The sequence below is a fragment of the Temnothorax nylanderi genome, unplaced genomic scaffold (genome assembly GCF_030848795.1).
Source record: "Temnothorax nylanderi isolate EJ_2023f unplaced genomic scaffold, tnyl_v1.0 TNYL_tig0331_pilon, whole genome shotgun sequence".
NCBI lineage: Eukaryota > Metazoa > Arthropoda > Insecta > Hymenoptera > Formicidae > Temnothorax > Temnothorax nylanderi.
The window spans coordinates 41438-62884 of NW_027249393.1; the positions used below are offsets into that span (position 1 = coordinate 41438).

A 21447-nucleotide genomic window follows, 5' to 3' on the forward strand; every position below is an offset into this window, starting at 1 on the left:
GATTACGAATTGGTAACAGACGGGGCGTATGGTGACCAGATTCTCAGCAACCTTATCGGGCCCATAACTATAAACCCGGCGACACGACGCGTAAAAGGGGCCTTAATTCCAGACAGGGGTTGATGGGGATCTGTACTGTATCGTGCGACTAGCTCAGATTTCCCGCGCAATGTTCCGACAAACAGAAACGAGATCTAAAACGTGCTTTTGGAAATCTTGTAAGAGCACGTGGCGGAAGTTTCTGTTTGCACTTAGCAATAAAACTGCAATAAAACTGCACTTGAGATTGGAGGGATATGCGTCGTCTGTCGGTAATTCGAGCAGGGTTGCGAGATAAATAAGGGACCCTAATAAAAGAGAAATCGGCGATAGTCGAAAAACAGATGAGTCACTGGAGGAAACGATAGGTTGCACCCCCAGCAAGACAGTGGGGGCCTTACGAGGGGACTCATCAATGAACACCCGGAAAATCGACAACCGTCTCTAGCTTTCTAGGATAGGCGAAAACTTAAGAATCCAGCTCTTGGGTGAAGACCATCCCACCCAATAAGAAATCCTTCAGACAAAAATTAGAAACATCCCGCCAACCAGAAGTTCCCAAACTGAAAATCTGACACATCCCACACGCAATTCACCCTTCCCATCCTTAGAACTTTCCTATATAAATCGCGACATCGCAGGACTTGCTCTCTTGCGCAGCTCCTCTTCAGCCAGATCATCTCGTCGCCTCCTTTCAATTTACTGCGCCAGATTCAAATCTCATCTTGAGTTCAAGTTAAATTCTGTGCGTGAACTTAAACCCATCGAGTGCCAACTAGAGCCTATCCACAGCACCCAAGGAGAGCCAGCGATTTCAAAGAACCAGCTATTCGATCACCGACAAGTAGTAAGTTCTACACACACCATATATATATACTTTCCACTCCCTTTCCTAACATTAAATCCGCACCTAGACAACTTTTCACCCCAAACGTTGGCGAGACTGCGGAGGGCAAATCAAATATAACCGACGCGTCCGATTTCACCCTTTGCGTTTCTGACGATTCCTGGGATAAAACAATACTACCTGCACCGCAAGATCAGTGTCACGTTTCCGACGATCCCTCGAATAAAAAATTACCACCTGCACTGCAAGATCAGTGTCACGTTTCCGACGATCCCTCGAATAAAAAATTACTTCCTGCACGACAAGATCAGTATAATTCTTTCATAAGCTTCGCAGGAACAATGGCGCACGCTAACCCTTTTGCGACATTAAAATACGCGGTAGAGGCCGTTCCTTTCTTTGACGGAAAAAATATTCCGTTAACATACTTTATCGAGGGATGCGAGGAAGCGAAAGCTATGCTGCCCGCTGAAGCAGAATCTCAATTCACTAAAATAATCAGAACCCGAATTATAGGCGAAGCTCGTCGTACCATACAAGATCAAGATTTCGATACGGTAGCCTCGTTAACAAAATATTTAGAACAAGTCTATGGCGCTGCTAAAAATATTTATCAATTACAAGGAGAGTTAGGTTGCATCTATCAAAAAATAGAGGAAGATGTAGTAACTTACGCGAATCGGGTCAAATTGTTGGGAAAACAGATATTAGAAGCACATAAAAATTCAGGACAAGCTGCCGCTCCCGGTCAAAATATTAAAGCCTCGTTAGAAAGGGACATGTGTAAATGTTTCATTAGAGGGTTGAAACCGGAAATTGAACAAAGAGTGACAAGAAATTTGGATGTCCAAGCCACTGTGGCCGACGCATTGAGAATAGAAAGAGAGCTGTACGAAATGACAGATTTACGACAGGGTCAAGGTAATCTTGCAGGCAAAACATCGAACACTAATCGTTTGCGGGAAACCTGCCAGATCTGTTATAAAGAGGGACATTCAGCCTCTAACTGTAGGAAATTAACTCAGCCTTCGCCGCAACCTCATAATAAAATTGATCTTGGAACCGAAATTCTCATATGTCAGATATGTAAAAAAACGCGGGCATAGCGCCGACAAATGTCGCCTCCGCGACCCTCAGGCCCGACGATCCGTCAATGTAATTCAAGAAAGTCATGTCACTTGTCAATTGTGTTCAAAATCCGGTCACAATGCTAAATCTTGTAGAATAAATACTATTAACAATCAGAGTAAACCGACCGTAATTTGCCAATGGTGTGATAAACCAGGGCATTCAGCTAATAATTGCTGGAAGAAACAGAATGAACAACTTAATACAGAAAACAAACCAAAAATCGTTTGTTAAATTTGCAATAATCTCGGGCACATTGCGAGAAATTGCCGAACTAAAACAGAGTCGAATGCAACAGTCAAAAATTCATTGTTCTGTCGTTATTGCAAGGGAGAAGGGCATCTCCTCGAAAATTGCGAATTACGCATTGCGAGCAATAATCGCAGGCAAGCAATTATTAATCAGGGAAACTCCAATGGCCCCTCGAAGTCGGGTGTGCAGCAGGGGTCCGAACGGATCTCACACCCATCGACATCTCAGAAAACTCAATAGACAAAAAATCAATAGAGATACGACCCGTAACCGTAAATCTCGATAAACACCGTCGCGTGCCGACTATTCAGGTAGATTTCGGTAAACCAATTTCACACGTTACCCTTATGCTGGATACCGGTTCCGGCCCGAATTTAATTAAAGAAAAATTTTTATCAAATAACAATACAGTCAATCACAATAAACTTTTGCAATTAAGCGGTATAAATGAATACCCCGTTTATACCCTCGGAGAGGTTATTTTACCACTTTTTGAAAAGCCAGTAACTTTTAACGTAGTGTCAGATGATTTGCCGATTCCACAAGCCGGTCTATTAGGCAACGACTTTTTTCAGCAAACTTCCTCAAACATAGATTACGCGACGGGACACTTAAACGTATCAGGAATTAGTATACCTTTCCTCTCACCAGAAACTATTACAGCTTTTCCGCGGTCAGAATCTCTATTTTATATAAGAGTGGAAAATCCAGAAATAAAAATAGGATATCTACCAAAATTAAAAATAGCCCACGGGATTTATCTAGGAGATACCATAGTAGAAAATAATTCCGGAAAGGCATATTTAAAAGTTATAAGTACTTTGGACGAAGAAGTGGAAGTTCAAGTACCAACCCTGCGTCTTAAACCATTAAAAGAATTATTTGACAATCCTGAGTCAAATATGGAGACGCATAATAACCGAGAAGAAATTGCGATTACGCAAATTAATCCTCGACACTTAGTGGATAATCAAGTCCATTGTAAAATAATTGACGGAACAAATGAAGAAGAAACGAAAGATGACATCAATAATGAAAATAAAAATAATTATGCAAGTTCGAATAATGAAGACGGGATTATAAATGGAAATAAAATTATGAGAGAAAATATGAAATCAGATAAAACTCTTAATCTAGATATTCAGGAGGAAGGTTTCCAAATCTTTCCCGAAATGCTAGATTTCCAAATCCTTGGAGGGGGAAGTAACCAAACCCCTCATGAATTATTAAATAAATCTAAAAATCCTGGAGGGGGAAGTTACCAAACCTCCCCTGAAAAGTTAAATAATTCCCAAAATCCTGGAGAGGGAAGTTACCAAACCTCTCCAGAGGATTTAAACGGTCCTAGAATTGCAGAGGTAAGTTTCCAGACTCCTCTAATATATTCTACCCCCGTCGATTACGAGGAGGGAAGCAACCAAACCTCACTACGTAATACGACAGAATTTTGTTTAAGAGAGCCAAAAATAGAGAGCTCCTTAAATCCAGAAAAAAAAATAATATTTCCAAGGGTTGGAATACCCATAAAAAGTGCAGATGTTAATAAAAATAATACCTCTTATGTTACTATTGGAGAACTAATGAGGAGAGTAAAATCATATAATCCTAATATGGAAAAGATTTATGAAATTAACAGAAAAAGTAAACCGTCTTCAAAAACTTTGGCATGCGCACAAACTCGATTCCAAAAAATAATGGAAAATTTCCAGTATAAACGTAAATCAAAGCAACATCAGCTAATGTCAGAAGCACCGACTAATGACATTATTTCACGTGAATGTTTTGTATCATCCGGAGAATCTAAGAAAGATAGGCTTACGGAGATTACAAAATTGCTACGACTAGAGCATTTAAACAATGAAGAAAGGAAAAGCGTTATAAAACTCATAAGTAATAGTCAAGATCGATTTCATATTCCTGGAGACAAATTAACAGCAACTCATGTGTTGCGACATCAAATACCAACAACAGATGATCGACCTATAAATACTCGACAATATAGATTTCCGCAAATCCACAAGGAGGAAATAAATAAACAGGTAAGGGAACTGCTCGAAGCAGGGATCATAAAACCTTCTCAGTCACCTTACAATACACCCATTTGGATAGTGCCGAAAAAGGAAGACTCAAAAGGAAACAAACGTTGGAGAGTGGTATTAGATTTCCGAGGTGTAAACGAAAAAACTATGGGCGATGCCTACCCATTACCGAATATTGTCGAAATTATTGATCAATTAGGCAATGCAAAATATTTCACAGTATGTGATCTCGCCTCCGGGTTTCACCAAATAGAGATGGACCCTGCAAATGGCCATAAAACCGCGTTCACAACCCCTAATGGTCATTATGAATTCGAGAGAATGCCTTTCGGGTTAAAGAATGCTCCCGCCACCTTCCAACGAGTAATGGATTTAATATTAACAGGGATAGAAGGTGTATTTATCTATATGGACGATATTATTATTTCCGCTCCTACACTAGAAGAACACGAAAGAAGGTACAATTTAGTAATGGAACGACTCCGCCAAGCTAATCTAAAATTACAGCCCGATAAATGCGAATTTTTAAAAACCGAGGTAACATACTTAGGACACATAATTAGTAGCGATGGAATTAAACCCGATCCAAGAAAATTAGAAGCCGTGAGACAATTTCCTAGGCCAAAAACACCGAAAAATATTAAACAATTTCTTGGGTTAGCAGGATATTACAGGAGATTTATACCAAATTTTTCAAGATTAGCTAAGCCCTTATCAAATTTATTAAAAAACAATACGCCATTTAATTGGACATCTGTTCAAGAAGAATCTTTCAAAACGTTGAAACAGAAACTATGCGAAGAACCAGTCTTACAATACCCCGACTTTTCAAAACCCTTCATCTTAACTACCGACGCCTCTGGAATTGCCGTAGGAGGCATTCTATCACAAGGAGAAATAAATAAGGATCGACCAATAGCATACGCATCGCAAACTTTAACCGACAATGAAATAAAATACGATACATATGAAAAAGAAGCTTTAGCAATAATATATTGTGTTAAACACTTCCGACCATACTTATACGGGCGAAAATTTACTCTAGTTACAGATCATAAACCCTTGCTTTGGTTCAAAAACGCGCAAGATGCAAACATGAGAATTCTCCGTTGGAGATTGAAATTAGCGGAGTACGAATACGACGTAGTATATAAAGCAGGCAAGACCAATGTTAACGCCGATGCCTTGTCAAGAAACCCGGTAAATTTCGAAGAAGCTAACTGCAACATAATTAATCATAAGAAACTTTTAAATCCGAATGATCCCAAAGATGCAGAAACAATTTCTAAAATGTTAGAAGAATCGGACGAGGACGAAGAGGACGAGGATTTCAATCTGTACCTCTCAGATGACGAAAAAATAGAAGATTTATTACCTGACGATGACTCACCTGATGGAAATAAAGATTCTATACCTTTTACACAAGAAGAACTGCGTGAGCCGCCGAAATCGAAAATTATAGAAAAAGCATTAATCCACGATCCTCCTAATTATAATAGAATACAAACTCGAAGCCAGACAGCGAAAAATACGCAGCAAGAAAGATCACAGGGTCAGGGAGATGAAACCGAGGAGATAGAAGATAGAAACGATCCGCCAGACAAGAAAAGCGACTTTGAAGATAACGAAATAGACGATAAGGAGGACGAATCTAGCGAATCTGGCGTCCCAACCAATGAAAATAAAAACCTACGGATAAAACCTACCATTATTAATAATCAAATACTCAAAGGCAATATAATAGAAACTCGTGATTTACTATTTTTACGTAAAGACAATGTGGCATACTTTGTCGACACTAATGGGAAACCATTAGATTCTGGATCACAAAAGCTATTCGAACGAAACGAGATCCCACGTTTAAGCCCGCTTACCTTAGGTGAAGCAAAGGCCGTAAAGTATAAAAAATACTACCACATAGCACTACCCATCAGTGAAGGACAACGGGAAGGCCCAACAATGACCCTAACGCAGATTACCACAGTTATAAAAAACTTACAAGACGTAGCCGATAGACTAAAATTAGAAACACTCAGTATCGCAAAGACAGATATTGTCAACAATGTACCATGGAATAATATAAAATCCGTCTTACAATTAAATTTTACTAACTCAACAACCAAACTAATCATATGTAACGGATTAATTAAATACCCTCCTAGAGATCTCCGTTCTATTATAATCGGTGAAATGCATTGTTCGCCTACCGGAGGACACCGAGGCGTTACAAAGACATATCATAGAATTAAACATAAATATTATTGGGAGAACTTAAAATCCGACGTTCAACAATATATACAACAATGCTTACAATGTCAATTGAAAAAATTAGTGCGAGTAAAGACTAAACAACCTATGATAATTACTGACACACCAGGATCTTCTTTCGATAAAGTAGCGATGGATATCGTAGGACCCCTGTCCAAAACCGAAAGAGGCAACGAATATATTTTAACCTTACAAGATCAATTAACTAAATTTTGCATGGGAGTACCCCTACCAGATCAAACTTCCGAAACAATAGCGGAAGCCTTCGTGGACAGATTTATTTGTGTATTAGGGGCACCTAAAGCAATATTAACCGACCAAGGAAGAAATTTTATTAGCGATTTAATGAAAAAGATTGCTAAAATATTCAGAATTCGCAAATTTCGCACAACCGCCTTTCACCCTCAATCAAACGGATCGTTAGAAAGATCACATCATGCATTAGGAGAATATCTTAAACAATATGCCAACGAACAAAAGCAGTGGGATAGATGGATTAGTCTTGCGATGTTTAATTATAATACTTGCATACACGAAGCAACGAAACATACTCCATACGAATTAGTTTTCGGTAAAATAGCAAGAATTCCATCAAACGAACCTCTGGCTCTAGAAGATAAATTAGCTAATTACAACGAGTACTTAATAAATCTCGTCACGCAACTTCATACTATACAGCTCGTGAAAACGTCGTCGAAGCTAAATTCAAATCCAAGAAACACTACGACAAAAAAATCAACCCTCGAACCTTCAAACCAGGAGATCATGTTTTTCTACTAAAGGGACCTAAGCCAGGTAAATTCGGAGATCAGTATACAGGGCCCCATGAAGTTCTGGAAATATTAAGCAAAAATAATATAAGAATTAGAATAAAGAAAAATAGCCGAATTGTACGTCCAAATCGGTTACGAATCTCCCACATTAAAATAAATAAATAAATAAATAAATAAATAAATAAATAAATAAATAAACAAATAAATAAACAAATAATGTAAATCTCCCATACTAAAGTATATTTAAACAATAAATATTAAATAATTCAAATAAACAAACAATTAATAACATTTCAGATGGATCCCTGGACTAAAGGAATAACCGCAATATTAATAATAACCATATGGACACGCCAAACTTACGGAATAATAGGATATGACTGTACTTCTCCAACTACAAACTTAACGACTTTATCACTAATAAACGTTGAAGATTGCGATATTCCACTACCAAAGGTCAATTCTAGCCAAGTCTTCATACAATTATTGCAGCTCAACGAATTCGAATCTGTAAAAGTGATACAATGCAAGGTAGAAATCGATCGTACGATCCGGAAATGTGGAATGTTTTCTCATAATTCGGACGTTCTAAATGGAAAATATGCATATATACACGAAGTGACCAGGGAGGCCTGCATACGAATGCATTATTATGGAACTCTCGAATTTAAAGGAACATACATAGTGGCACTAAAATCTAACCAGACCACCAGTCGCCCGGCGATCCTAACTGGCGTTGTGGACGCCGACGAAAAATGTTTTGGAGGATCCTATTCAGATCTTTACGGAACGTGGACAAATGTTCTCGTACAGGCAATTGTCACAATCACCCTGCAAGATTACTTCGCTAACGTTAAACTAAGCACTAACCGTATACATCTTAGATCAGGAGTGGCCTGTGATTTTAGTACCGCCAGATGCACCGACATAGAAGGAGGAAATACCTTTTGGGAGCCCATACCTAATGACTCCTGTAAATTCACTTCATATAGCACCTTATATAGAGGTTACGCGGAAAAGGTAATCGATAACGTAAACGAGCACTCTCAAACCGCTTATACTGTGAATGCCGACGATACAGTCTTTGCTTTAACCAGCACCGGGAAAGACTTAGCGTGTGGATATTCGCTCATTCGAACTGAGCACCCAAAATTAGTAATTTGGGAAACCTCACCTGAAATGGACATTGCTAAACGAACCGGCCGTGTAGAAAATCTCGACCTTTTTACTTACATGAATTCGAAATTCGTTTACGTAGAAAAGCACATCCGTAACCAGATTAATCAACTGTACAGGAACATCTTACTACAACAATGTAACCTTGAGTTAAAAATGTTGCAAAACGCTTTAGCAATAGCTACACAATCTCCCGACATCTTCGCCTATCATTTTATGAAGGGACCTGGATATATGGCCCTCCTAGCAGGCGAAGTAATCCACATAATAAAATGCGTTCCAGTCGAGGTAAAATTATTCCACACCCAAGAATGTTACGAGCAACTCCCAGTAATGTTTAATAACAAGACCTCCTTCCTAACGCCTCAAACGCACGTACTACTACGGCAAGGAACACAAATTAATTGTAATTCTTTCGCACCTCCTATGTATCTTTTGGGAGACTCTTGGTATAAAATTACGCCAAGGCCAATAGTAACACTAGCAAAACTACCTGGAAGTACACTAGCCCTGGAGCACTCGCTACCAGCGGCATATACACACAAAAGGATCTGGAAGATCTAAAGGATCACATAATGTTTCCCGCTGAGAGACCCGCTGTCCTTAACACCGTAGCAAGAGGAGTAATGGGAGAATCAACCGTGCTGAGTGGAGGCTCCTTCGCCAACCTAATCGACGAGGTTTCGATCGAAAAAATTGCACTCTCAGCCTGGGAAAATTTCTGGAGCAAATTTTTAATCTTTGGCAATATTAGCGCTGGCCTGCTTGGAATATATCTTTTTATAAGAGCCATTAAATTAATATTAGATACACTTGTGCATGGATATGCTCTTCATACAGTATATGGGTGGTCGATATATCTAATAGGAGCAATATGGGACTCGTTAACTCACCTTTTATTACATCTAGGACAGGCAAGGCCTAAAACTACAAATGTCAGTGCCCCGGCTCCGAAAGGCGATCCGGAACAAAAAACATCAGCTAGCGCGCCACTCCATGATCTCGAATGGCAGGCAAATGTACGACCTGTCGAGCCAATTAACGAAAAATCCGAACACACCTATCCTCTCCTCCCTTTGAAAGAAACTCCCACCTACACTTTTGAACTTAAAGGCTAATAAAAATAACAAACTAAATAAACTTCTCCATCCTCTGGATCAACCTTGCCTCTTTGAATCGCATGCTACGACATGCAAGAAACTTAATATCAAACTAAATTAAACTTCTCTACCCCTTGCATCAACTTTGCCACTTTGAACCGCATGCTACGTCATGCAAGAAATCAAACAACAACATTCCTTTGTAGACATGGAAATCCAGCATATCAACACCCGGCTATTAACCCGCGGGCCGCTGAAGGTCAAAGTCATCAAGGTGGACTCGCCTGCTTCTTTCTGGGTACACATCGAAAAGGCACGGGAGGATCTTGACGACCTCATAGATGACCTGTCGCGAAGGATGACGCGGAGAGGCCACCTTCTACACGAGCGGCCTGACCATGTACATCCAGGCGAGGCGATCGCCATCCACGAAGGAAAGCAGTGGCAAAGGGGGATAGTACTCCGAATCGACAAGGACAGAATGGTCTCGATCGCCTTACGAAACTGGGGGCGCGTTGTCCAGAGGCCCATACACGAAATCTATATATTAGAAGACAGATTCCGTGACCTCGAATGGCAGGCAATCCGTTGCGGGATTGCAAACATCCAGCCTGTAGGGACAAAAAAGAGGTGGTCCCGTAGGGTCAATGGACTAGTCAAACTTCTCATAGAAAGACGGAGCGGATGGCTAAAGATCCGCAAGGCGACGAAATTCGGAGACGAAGCTACACTCGTCAGCTTCAGCCCAGAACCCGAAGGCGAAGACGAGATACGTGATCTCGAGGGGCTGCTAATACGGATGGGATGTGCGGCACCCAGCATTTCGGAGAAAAAATAGCATAAAAAAAAATATATATATATATATATATATATATATATTAAGAAAGAAAGAAAAAAAAATATAATTTTTTTTATATATACGATTAAATTTTATATACGTAAATCACGAATAAGGCTTTGCATATATTTCTCTTTAGATTTTACACATATATGTATGCGTATATAAATATAGTTTTTTCTTTCTATAATCTTAAGTCACAAACACACTATTGTCTTATACTCACACGACTTCTCCTTAGTATTATAATTTTACACACACATATATATATGTATGCGAATACATATATATATATATATATATATATATATATTTCCTTTCCAGGATAATTATAACTTTACTTCCGTATAATATTCACGTCCGAAACTTATATGCATCTATACCTTTTCTTTATATATACATATACACATAAAAAATAATAATAATAGTAATAGTAATAATAATAATAATTTTAATACAGAATATTATATTAATTTTTAACTCTCACTCTGTAAAAGAAAGACGAAAGAATTAAGGAAGGGGTTTTGGAGGTCGCCTATTTCTTTCCTCTTTCTAAAAACCAAGGGATGCACACAAATACGAACCCTAGCTTAATTTTAGTTCCACAAATCGTAATAGTTTTTTTTCTCTCCTTTCTTTTCTTTTATTATCATGTGTTGACGTTCACTTTTATAATTCTTATTTCATAATTCCAACCCTATAATTAGTAATAAAAATTTATTTTATATTTTACGCTTATAATAACCTTATGTACTCATAATTGTATCTTAGACGATAAACAAGTTTTGCGCTTAATTTCGACATATACGAATTAATTTTTTATTTTCCTTGCCATTTATAATCTAGATTAAGCTTCACTATGTTCCCTTCTTCTTAAAATTTTAAATAAATATAATTGCGTAGGTAGTTTCGAAAAATAGCATGAGGATGCTTTCCTTCCTAAATTAATAACAACAGAAAGAAAAAGGGGCACACTAATAAAATATAAATACAAGTAGCATAAAAATAGCCACCTGACTGTCAAATAAGTACGAGGTCCCAGCACATTCCCCTCCATGAATTATCTAATGCGAGAAAAAAAAACTCGCGAATTAAAAAAAAAAAAATATTTTGTGTCGATTATCAATGGCACCCCGATGAGTTATTCCGTTTGGGAATCTCATTTATCTTATCATAACCTGCCACCATTGCTATGCAAAACGGCTGCTGAACAAATTCAGCTAGCCCTTGTCATCCTCAGCGACCTAATCCGTAAGGATACCACGCCCAACCCGACGAGTACATAGCAATCCAGCTATAATTAAATGGCAAGTGTTAAACCTGCGATATGTCACAAATATATTAAAAATTGTCAGCAAGCCAGCAAGGCACACAAAAAAACACAAGTAGTTTTGGGGCTACCGCATGGGTCAGTTGAAAAACTGCCACAAAAAAAAAGGGGACGCCTCGGGACGGACGACAGCCACGTGGACAACCCATTCTAGCTAGTAATGGCACCATTATTGCCCCGTTAAAGGAAGGAAGACAGCCTCACATAAACCGAAATCTTGCGCGTTGCGGACAACGTTAGGATATTATCAAAATAAGTAGAAAAATATATATACGTATACATTAAAATATTCCTCTTGCGTTCGAATGTGCATTACCATTCTAAAATCTTTGATCTAACAATCTAATACATACACATACGGGCAACAGCATAAACCAGAAGGACGAAAGAATAAAGGACGAATTTTATGGAGGTCGCCTTTTCTTTCCTCCTTCTCTAAACAGAAACCAAAAAGCTTGCGAAAAACGGAAATCGCTTCTAAATCAATTAGCCGCAAATGTTGTGTTACACACCCCCAACATTTGTCTAAGGCGGGGGGTGTTACGTCCTGCGAACTAAACGATTTCCCTTTTTCGCGGAAATTCCTATGCGCTTAAGATAAGCCTTAAGATTAAGATAAGTAAACTGAGTACGGACGGTTATCGATCGGCGAGTGAGCCTTGATCCCCTCACATTCCTTTTTTTTTACGATCAAACTGCCTATTTGCTTGAGGAACTAAAAGCGACCTCCCAGACGAATTCTATCAGTTGTCTGGCCCACCCGGCGACATGACGCGCGAAAGGGGCCTTAGTCGCAGATAAAATTGGTAAAAATCTTTATTGCATCGAGCGAGGTTTGCTCGTACGATGTTTCCGACAAACAGAAACAAAGCCTAACACGTGTTCTAAAATACACATGGTGGAAGTTTCTGTTTGCACTTAAGATCGAGAGGTATGGATCGTCTGTTAACATAGGAACAGGGTCGCGAGATAAATAAGGACCCCTAATAAAAGGAAAATCGGCAATAGTCGAAAACAAATGCGTCATGCGACACTGGGAGAAGCGATGAGTTGCACCCCCGATAGGACGGTGGGGGTCTTACGAGGGGACTCACCAATGGAAAACCGGAAAAATCGATAACCGTCTCTAGCTTTCTAGGATAGGCGAAAACTTAAGATCTGGCTCTTGGGTGAGAAACGTCTCGCCCAATAGAAAACCCTCTAGATAAAAATTAGAAGAATCCCACCAACCAAACGTCCCAAAACGAAAACCAGACACCTCCCACAAGGAAACCCACCCTTTCCACCCTTGGAACTTTCCTATAAAAATCGCGACTTTAAGCACTTACTGTCACTTCCGATCCGGCACGAGACAATTCACTTCTAAGTTTATATACTCATCCCAGTTTTCGTTAAATATTATATTAAAGACGATTTTCTGTTGTTCGCCATCCTAAAGAATTGCGAGTAAATTCTGTGCGCGTTAAGTGCCACGAACCACCCTCACTAGCGACTCGGCGAGACCTGCGGTCAGCACCAGGCCCGACAGAGATTCATATATACCCATATACCTGATCAAAAAGTAAGTCCCACCTACATGTACATATATACGTATATATCGGCTCCCCTTCGTTTATATATTCACGGGCTAGGGAAGTCTCTCAGTTATAACCCTTCCATCCCTCTTACTACCCCTGTTCCGAATTAGCCGATTTATCGGTCGATTCCGAATAACCTCCATTGCTTTGAGTTAACTGGCTCGGTGGATTCGGGGTATGTTGCTTTGGGTTAGCTGGCTCGGTGGACGTAAGGTATGTTGCTCTGAGTTAACTGACTCGTCGGTGGACTCGGGGTACACTGCTTTGGGTTAGCTGGGTCGGTGGACGCGAGGTACACTGCTTTGGGTTAGCTGGGTCGGTGGACGCGAGGTATATTGCTTTGAGTTAGCTGACTCGTTGGCGGACTCGAACTACTCCTTAGATTTAATCTCCAAAACCTGAGGTGACTTCCCCGCACTTGACGGATTTAAATATTAACAATCCGCTAATTTCTAGTGGATTCCCCCGGTCCCACCCGTAAGAAGTCGCGAAACGCCGCGAAACACGAGAGACGTCGCCAAACCAAACGGGCGCGAAAGGAAGTCGAAAATCAAGGGGGAGGATTCCCTCGGGAACAAGACAACACAGATCCTCCGCGTCTCGCCACTCCACCCCCTCTACCAGGCTTCTCAGAGGAACCCTGTTCCTCACAGCAGTGTCCCCCGCCATACCATCTCGCCCTATTACCCTACCGTCTCGCCTCGTTCCCCCACCTTATCGCCCCGTTTGCCGCGTCCGCCCTTTCCGCATACTCCCCGTTAGACCCAATCCCCCTCCTCCGGTCAAACACAGGGTACCATCCCCGACCCCCTCGACCGCCTCCACCATCGACATCGATGAACCTAACCCTCCCGAAATAGTCACCCTAGATTAACAATCATTTTTTTTATCCATAATTTCTTGTTCCTCTGTTTTCACTCCCCAAACTTTTCTTTATATTTAGTTCTTAATGTCGACTTAAATTAGTTCCAAGTACTCATATACACCACACGCACACTTAATCAAATCATTATATTATTCAATGCCGATCTCGATGTAATAATAGCGGGCAGGATGTCCACTTCCAAATAGATCCCCCCTCAAAAGGTTCTGCCCGATCGCCCCCGCACTTTTGTGATACCCGCGAAGAATGCGCACACTAACTCTCCATTATATACATATACACATTTTACACTACGCCTAGTTTATAATTATTTTTTTTTTATACTAAATAACATTTTTTTTATGTCAAATAAATATAACTACTTATGTTAAAGACATCTCCATTCTTTCTTTAATTTAACCCTTAGGAAAATTTACTTAAAGTTTTTTAAAGTTACTTAAAGTATTATAAAGTATTATAAAGTATACTAGCCGTAATAATATAATAGAGTAATAATATAAGAGTATAATAGTAGACTAATAGTATACTGACAGCCGAGCGTAAAGTTTTCTTTAAGTTATTAACCTCAATAAAAACTTTATAAGCAAGTCGCAAATATACTTTAAATTTACTTTTAACAAACGTAATACTTATAAATATACTTTAACTTTACTTTTTATAAAGGTAATACTTAAAGCTGATTTTAACTTATGCGTGTTGTTTCAACAGTATACTTAAAAAGACAAGTTCCCTTTTTCACCACACTTGCACCACACGAGACATTAAGAAATATTATATCATATATCCAATTCAAAATTTTATTACTCTTTTTAAACTGAATTTGTTTCTTAAGATGATTTTTGGAAAATTATATATTAGCGCTGGTTATGACATATGTAGACTATATATAACACTTACATCAAATTAAGAAGTAGTCTACCACGTAAGGCAGTTGGCTCGCGATCCAGAGGTCCCGAGTTCGAATCCCACCAAGGTAAGTGTGTTTTTCAAATACGAGAAAATATTTATAATCATAGACTGCATCTTAAGAAACAAATTTAGTTATAAAATAGTAATAAAATTTCGAAATAAATAATTTTTTTTTATTCCAGGTGAATATCGGAAATCAGTGTCCTCTAGTATTAAGAGGACTGTAATCTTAAGTCTAGTGTCTCATGGTTAGAGGATATTCCTCTAGATTTTAAAATATCTTCTTGAGACCGTATTTCAGGTAAACTAAGCACGGACGGTTGTCGATCGACGAGTGAGCCTTGATCCTTGCACATTCCTTTTCCTTTTTTATAGGTAAAGTATCTGTTTACCTAGGCGCTTAAACGCAACCTTCCAGATGACGAATTAGTGACGGACGGGGCATACGTGACAGGATTTTCATCGGCTTTGTCAGGCCTAAAACTGAAAGAATGTAAACCTGGCGACACGACGCGCCAAATGGGCCTTAATGGGTTGATGAAGATCTTTATTGCATCAAGCGAGCTTTCAAAATGCACGTACGATGTTTCCGACAAGCGGAAACAAAGCCTAAGACGTGTCCGTAAATACACGTGGCGGAGGTTTTTTGCTTGCATTTAAGATTGAGAGGTGTGCATCGTCCGTCAACACAAAAACAGGGCCGCGAGATAAAAAAAGAAACCCTAATAAAGGAGAAACCAGCGATAACCGAAAAACAAGTGAGTCACTGGAGGAAGCGATGGGTTGCACCCCCAATAAGACAGTGGGGGCCTTACGAGAAGACTCGCCAATGAACAGTCGGAAAAATCGACAACCGTCTCTGGCTTTCTAGGATAGGTGAAAATTTAAGAATCCACCTCTCGGGTAAAAACATCCCGCCAACGAGAAATCCTTTAAACAAAAATTAGAAGCATCTCTCCAACCCGGAGTCCCCCAAATGAAAACCTGACACATCCCACACGAAATTCATCCCTTCCATCCCTTTAACTTTCCTATATAAACCCCGACATTGGAGCACTCAGCCTCATTTTTTTTCTTCATCTTCATCTCCTGAACTTCGGTCTCCTCGAACCCTACAGTCAGACTTCCAAGTTGAGTTGTGCGCGTTGAAATTACGAGTGTTCGCTGAGGGCCCGAGGATCATCGGTTCCGGCTATTTCTACTCTCAATCCAACCAGCGTCAAGTAGTAAGTCGTATATACATTTCATTTATTTATCCCCATTTTTTTTGTGTGTCCAGAAGTTCTCTCGGTTAAACATTAATCAGTAGGAAGATAGTGACAGATCTAGGCCGGGTGCTCCGAGGGGGGAGCGGGGCGGGGGGGACTCTAGCGCCGCGGTCCGGCCGAGGGGTCTGCGGGGGGGGGGGGGACCTGCGTTCCCAGCATAGGGTTCGCGGGGGGGGGGGAATGAGGGCCTCGAGATCGCGGAGGTCCTAGGGAAGGGGGGGATCAGGCGAGCGCGTCGGGGCATGTTCGATAAACAAATGCCGCCTCGCGTCGATGTTCGGCCGATAGTATTTATAAACAGATGTCATTTCACACCTCAGATGCGAGCGAGCGCCTATGACAGGCGGCTATAATTTATGACCTGCGACTAGCGTGACGCCGCGGTCCTTTTCACCTTTCTTCGTAGGAAGAGCCGCTTATCGGGGTTTCGCGGCGCCATTCGGTTATGGCGTCGCGCATTACAAAGGCGAGCGCCGATGACAGGCAGCTAGATTTTATAAACACTAGACGGCATAAGCGCAGCAACGCGACTCAATTTCTATGGCTATCGACGAACGTTGATGACAGAATTTATAAACGAATATCATCTCGCACTGCAGATGGTCGAGCATCGATGGTCGACGTAGGTACTCGATCAAAAATTTTAGGCGACTTAACCGTCGCGGGATGTTAAAAAAACTCCGAGATATATGAAGTAATAAAAAGAGAAACAAAGAAACGCCGAAAAAGGAAGTTGGCCTGGGAGTCTCTCTCGGAGACCCCCGCTGTGCATGTCTAGGGTTAATCGTCGCGATGTCCTCTTTACACATGTTTTTGAACAATTTATTGAGGTTTTGGCGAACATGATGGGTCACTGGGTCACTGGGTCACGTTTGTAGCACCGATCGGTTATAACGTCGCGCGTTACAAAAGCAGATAGAATTTATGTAAAGTACCTTTTGTATAGAAAATAGAAATATCATAGGAAATATCGTATTACAGTCGATGTCTGGAAGACATAATTTAGAAACATAACATCTGACACATAATATGCATCCCTACTCTATATTTTAACTACTAGGACCGTCTTCATCATAGACTCAAGGTGTAGTAGAACAGTGAAAGTGACAGTGCAAACATGAAATTAAAAATTACGTTTCCGTGTGTCAGGGTAAGTATTTTGTGCTGTGCATTAATAAAATTTATGCATTAATTTGTACAATGTTTTGTTTTTATTTTTAGTGCATAAAAGTTGATCAGGTGAAGGTTGCAGAGGTGCCTGAATCAAGGGTACCAATGCAAATCGATTTTGAATTTTCGCCATACGAGCGGGTACCTCCGAGAATGAGGTACCTCTTTAACGAGGAATCGTTTGAGGTGCCCGTATATATAACTGTGAGTACATTTAAGTTATATGATTTGTATGTAATTTATTTAAAAAATTTATTAATTAATCTGTTACAGTCTGATGTCGTGCGCGAGGGGGACTTTCCTCTTCCAGAGGCATGCTACATGCACTTCATTCCGGAGGTATGTAATTTGTGTGTGTGTGTGTGTGTGTGTGTGTGTGTGTGTGTGTGTGTGCGTTTCTTTAATAATATATCTTGTTTAATTTTTACAGCATAATGTGAACGAGAGGAGCCTCGAAGACAGGACGCTTGACGAATATATAAATTTCGTCAAATTTGCGGAGAACCCAGCCGAAATGCATGTGCGTTTCGGCATGTCGACGGTGAGTTTTTTAAAAATAATATTTTATTTTAAAAATATAATTATATAATAAGTAATTCATAAATAATATATTTTTAAAGATTACCAGATATTCTGATGATAGACCCGCCACGTTCTCGCCAAGGGTATGTGTGTGTGTGTGTGTGTGTGTGTGTGTGTGTGCGCGCGCGTGTAATTAAAAAATTATTTTTTATAAATTTTCAGTGGGTGATAGACGTCCCGGGCACGGGACGATTATACATCCAGTCGATACATCATCAACAGATAAAATTAATCGGGGAGACATCCCTGGTCTTTTGCCCGCCGGAGGTACATTCAGTATTAATATCATATATATACATATATAATTTTTAAAGTATATGCAATTGTTAATAATTTATTTATTTTTTTCAGAACATCACTACAACCGATATACAAATAAAAGGGTACATCAACAAAATTTCGCAGTGGTGGGCACAGCAAAAGAAGCGGTGGCGGCGAGAAGACGTCGACCACTTGTGGAACGACACGCCGAAGGATCGAGAAATGGAAGCCGTGTACCATTTCGAAGATGTGTTTTATCTAAGATGTCTCTTCGGGCTCCAGCCCTATGAGGAGTTTTATGAGGAAGGGCCCGAAGATTGGAATTAAATTTTTATAAAAATAATTTTTTAAAGTATTATAAAAAGTTTTATAAAAATAAATATAAAAAAATACATTAAAAGTGTCAATTTTCATATCCTATCCTATCTCCTTGCACTGTCTCCCACTCGCGTCTCTTCGTTCGCGTTCTCTATAAAAAAATACATTAAAAGTGTCAATTTTCATATCCTATCCTATCTCCTTGCACTGTCTCCCACTCGCGTCTCTTCGTTCGCGTTCTCAATCAGGGAAACTCCAATGGCCCCTCAAAGTCGAGTGTGCAGCAGGGGTCCGAACGGACCTCACACCCATCGACATCTCAGAAGACCCAATAGACAAAAAACGATAGAGATACGACCCGTAACCGTAAATCTCGATAAACACCGTCGCGTGCCGACCATTCAGGTAGACTTCGGTAAGCCGATTTCCCACGTTACCCTTATGCTAGATACCGGTTCTGGCCCAAATTTAATTAAAGAAAAATTTTTGTCAAATAACAATACCGTCAATCACAGTAAACTTTTACAATTAAGCGCCATAAATGAATACCCAGTTTATATTCTCGGAGAAGTTATATAACCCCTTTTTGGAAAGCAAGTAACTTTTAACGTAGTGTCAGACGATTTACCGATTCCACAAGCCGGTTTATTAGGCAACGACTTTTTTGAGCAAACTTCTTCAAACATAGATTACGCGACGGGACACTTAAACGTATCAGGAATTAGCATACCTTTCCTTTTACCGGAAACTATTACAGCTTTTCCGCGGTCAGAATCCTTATTTTACGTAAGAATAGAAAACCCAGAAATAAAAATAGAATATCTACCGAAATTAAAAATAGCCCACGGGATTTATCTGGGAGATACCATAGTAGAAAACAATTCAGAAAAGGCATATTTAAAAGTTATAAGTACTTTGGACGAAGAAGTGGAAGTTCAAGTACCAACCCTGCGTCTTAAACCATTAAACGAATTATTTGACAATCATAAGTCAAATATGGAGACGCATATGTTACGTCCTGCGAATTCCTCGATCTCCCTTTTTCGCGGAAAATTCCTATGGGCCTAGTTAGGGCTTAAGATTATGATAGGTAAACTAAGCACGGACGGTTATCGATCGGGGAGTGAGCCTTGATCTCCTCACATTCCTTCTTTTTATGACCAAAATGCCTATTTGGTTGGGCAACTAAAAGCTACCTTCCAGATGACAAACTACTGACAGACAGGACATGCGTGGTCGGTTCTATCAATTTTGTCTGGCACATAGCTATAAACCCGGCGACACGACGCGCCGAGAAGAGCCTTAATCCCATACAGAATTTGGTTAGGATCCTTATCGCATCACGCGACTAGCCCAAAATTGGCCGCGCAATGTCCCGACAAACAGAGACAAGATCTAAAACGTGCTTTTAGAAATCCGTAAGAGCACGTGGCGGAAGTTTCTGTTTGCAATAAAGCTGCAATAAAGATTGGATGAAACACATTTGTCTGTCGATACTGAAAACAGGGACCGCGAGATAAGGGACCCCAATAAAAGAGGAATCGGCGATAGCCAAAAACAAACCAGTCACTGGAAGAATCGCTGGGTTGCACCCCCGATAAGACAGTGGGGGCCTTACGAGGGGACTCACCAATGGAAAACCGGAAAAATCGATAACCGTCTCTAGCTTTCTAGGATAGGCGAAAACTTAAGATCTGGCTCTTGGGTGAGAAACGTCTCGCCCAATAGAAAACCCTCTAGATAAAAATTAGAAGAATCCCACCAACCAAAAGTCCCAAAAATAAAAACCAGACACACCCCACATAAAATCCACCCCTTCCATTCCTTACATTTTCCTATATAAACCCTGACATTGCGGCACTCCTCTCCAAAGCTTCCGAGTCTCTTCAAGCCTCCCAAGCTTAGTCTCGTGTTTTTTCCTCAGCTTTACAATCGTGATCTCTTCCGCTTTTGAGTCGCGATTCAACACTTATCGTTAGAGTCAGTGCAACACATCTGACCACACACAACTGATTCCGTCTCTTCCCTCAACCAAGGGTCATTTCGACGCGCAGTCATCAAATCGTCAAACGGTGTCATCAAACTCATCAAGTAGTAAGTCCTGTACACACACACGTATATATATATATATATATATATATATATATATATATATATATATATCAGCTCCCCTTTTTCTTTATATATGCACCCGTTAGGGAAGTCTCTCAGTATAACCCTTCCCTCTTACTACCCCTTTTACTACCCCTGTTCCGAATTAGCCGATTTATCGGTCGATTCCGAATAATCTCCATTGCTTTGAGTTAACTGCCTCGGTGGATTCGGGGTATGTTGCTTTGGGTTAGCTGGCTCGGTGGACGCGGGGTATGTTGCTCTGAGTTAACTGACTCGTCGGTGGACTCGGGGTATACTGCTTTGGGTTAGCTGGGTCGGTGGACTCGAGGTATATTGCTTTGAGTTAGCTGACTCGTTGGCGGACTCGAACTACTCCTTAGATTTAATCTCCAAAACCTGAGGTGACTTCCCCGCACTTGACGGATTTAAATATTAACAATCCGCTAATTTGTAGTGGATTCGCCCGGTCCCACTCATAAGAAGTCGCGAAACGCCGCGAAACACGAGAGACGTCGCCAAACCAAACGGGCGCGAAAGGAAGTCGAAAATCAAGGGTCAGGATTCCCTCGGGAAC

At 40.3% G+C, this 21447-nt stretch overlaps 2 long non-coding RNA genes across 3 annotated transcripts in view; one reads left to right on the forward strand and one right to left on the reverse strand.

Annotated features, from left to right (window-relative positions):
- LOC139781363 (uncharacterized) overlaps nucleotides 1-21447 on the reverse strand; it is a 129606-nt gene that overhangs the window by 38240 nt on the left and 69919 nt on the right. The gene's annotated exons all lie outside the window — the stretch shown is intronic.
- On the forward strand, nucleotides 15-10495 carry LOC139781364 (uncharacterized). Its single transcript, XR_011720515.1, has 2 exons — nucleotides 15-886; nucleotides 9829-10495. It is a non-coding gene; the product is annotated as an uncharacterized lncRNA (long non-coding RNA).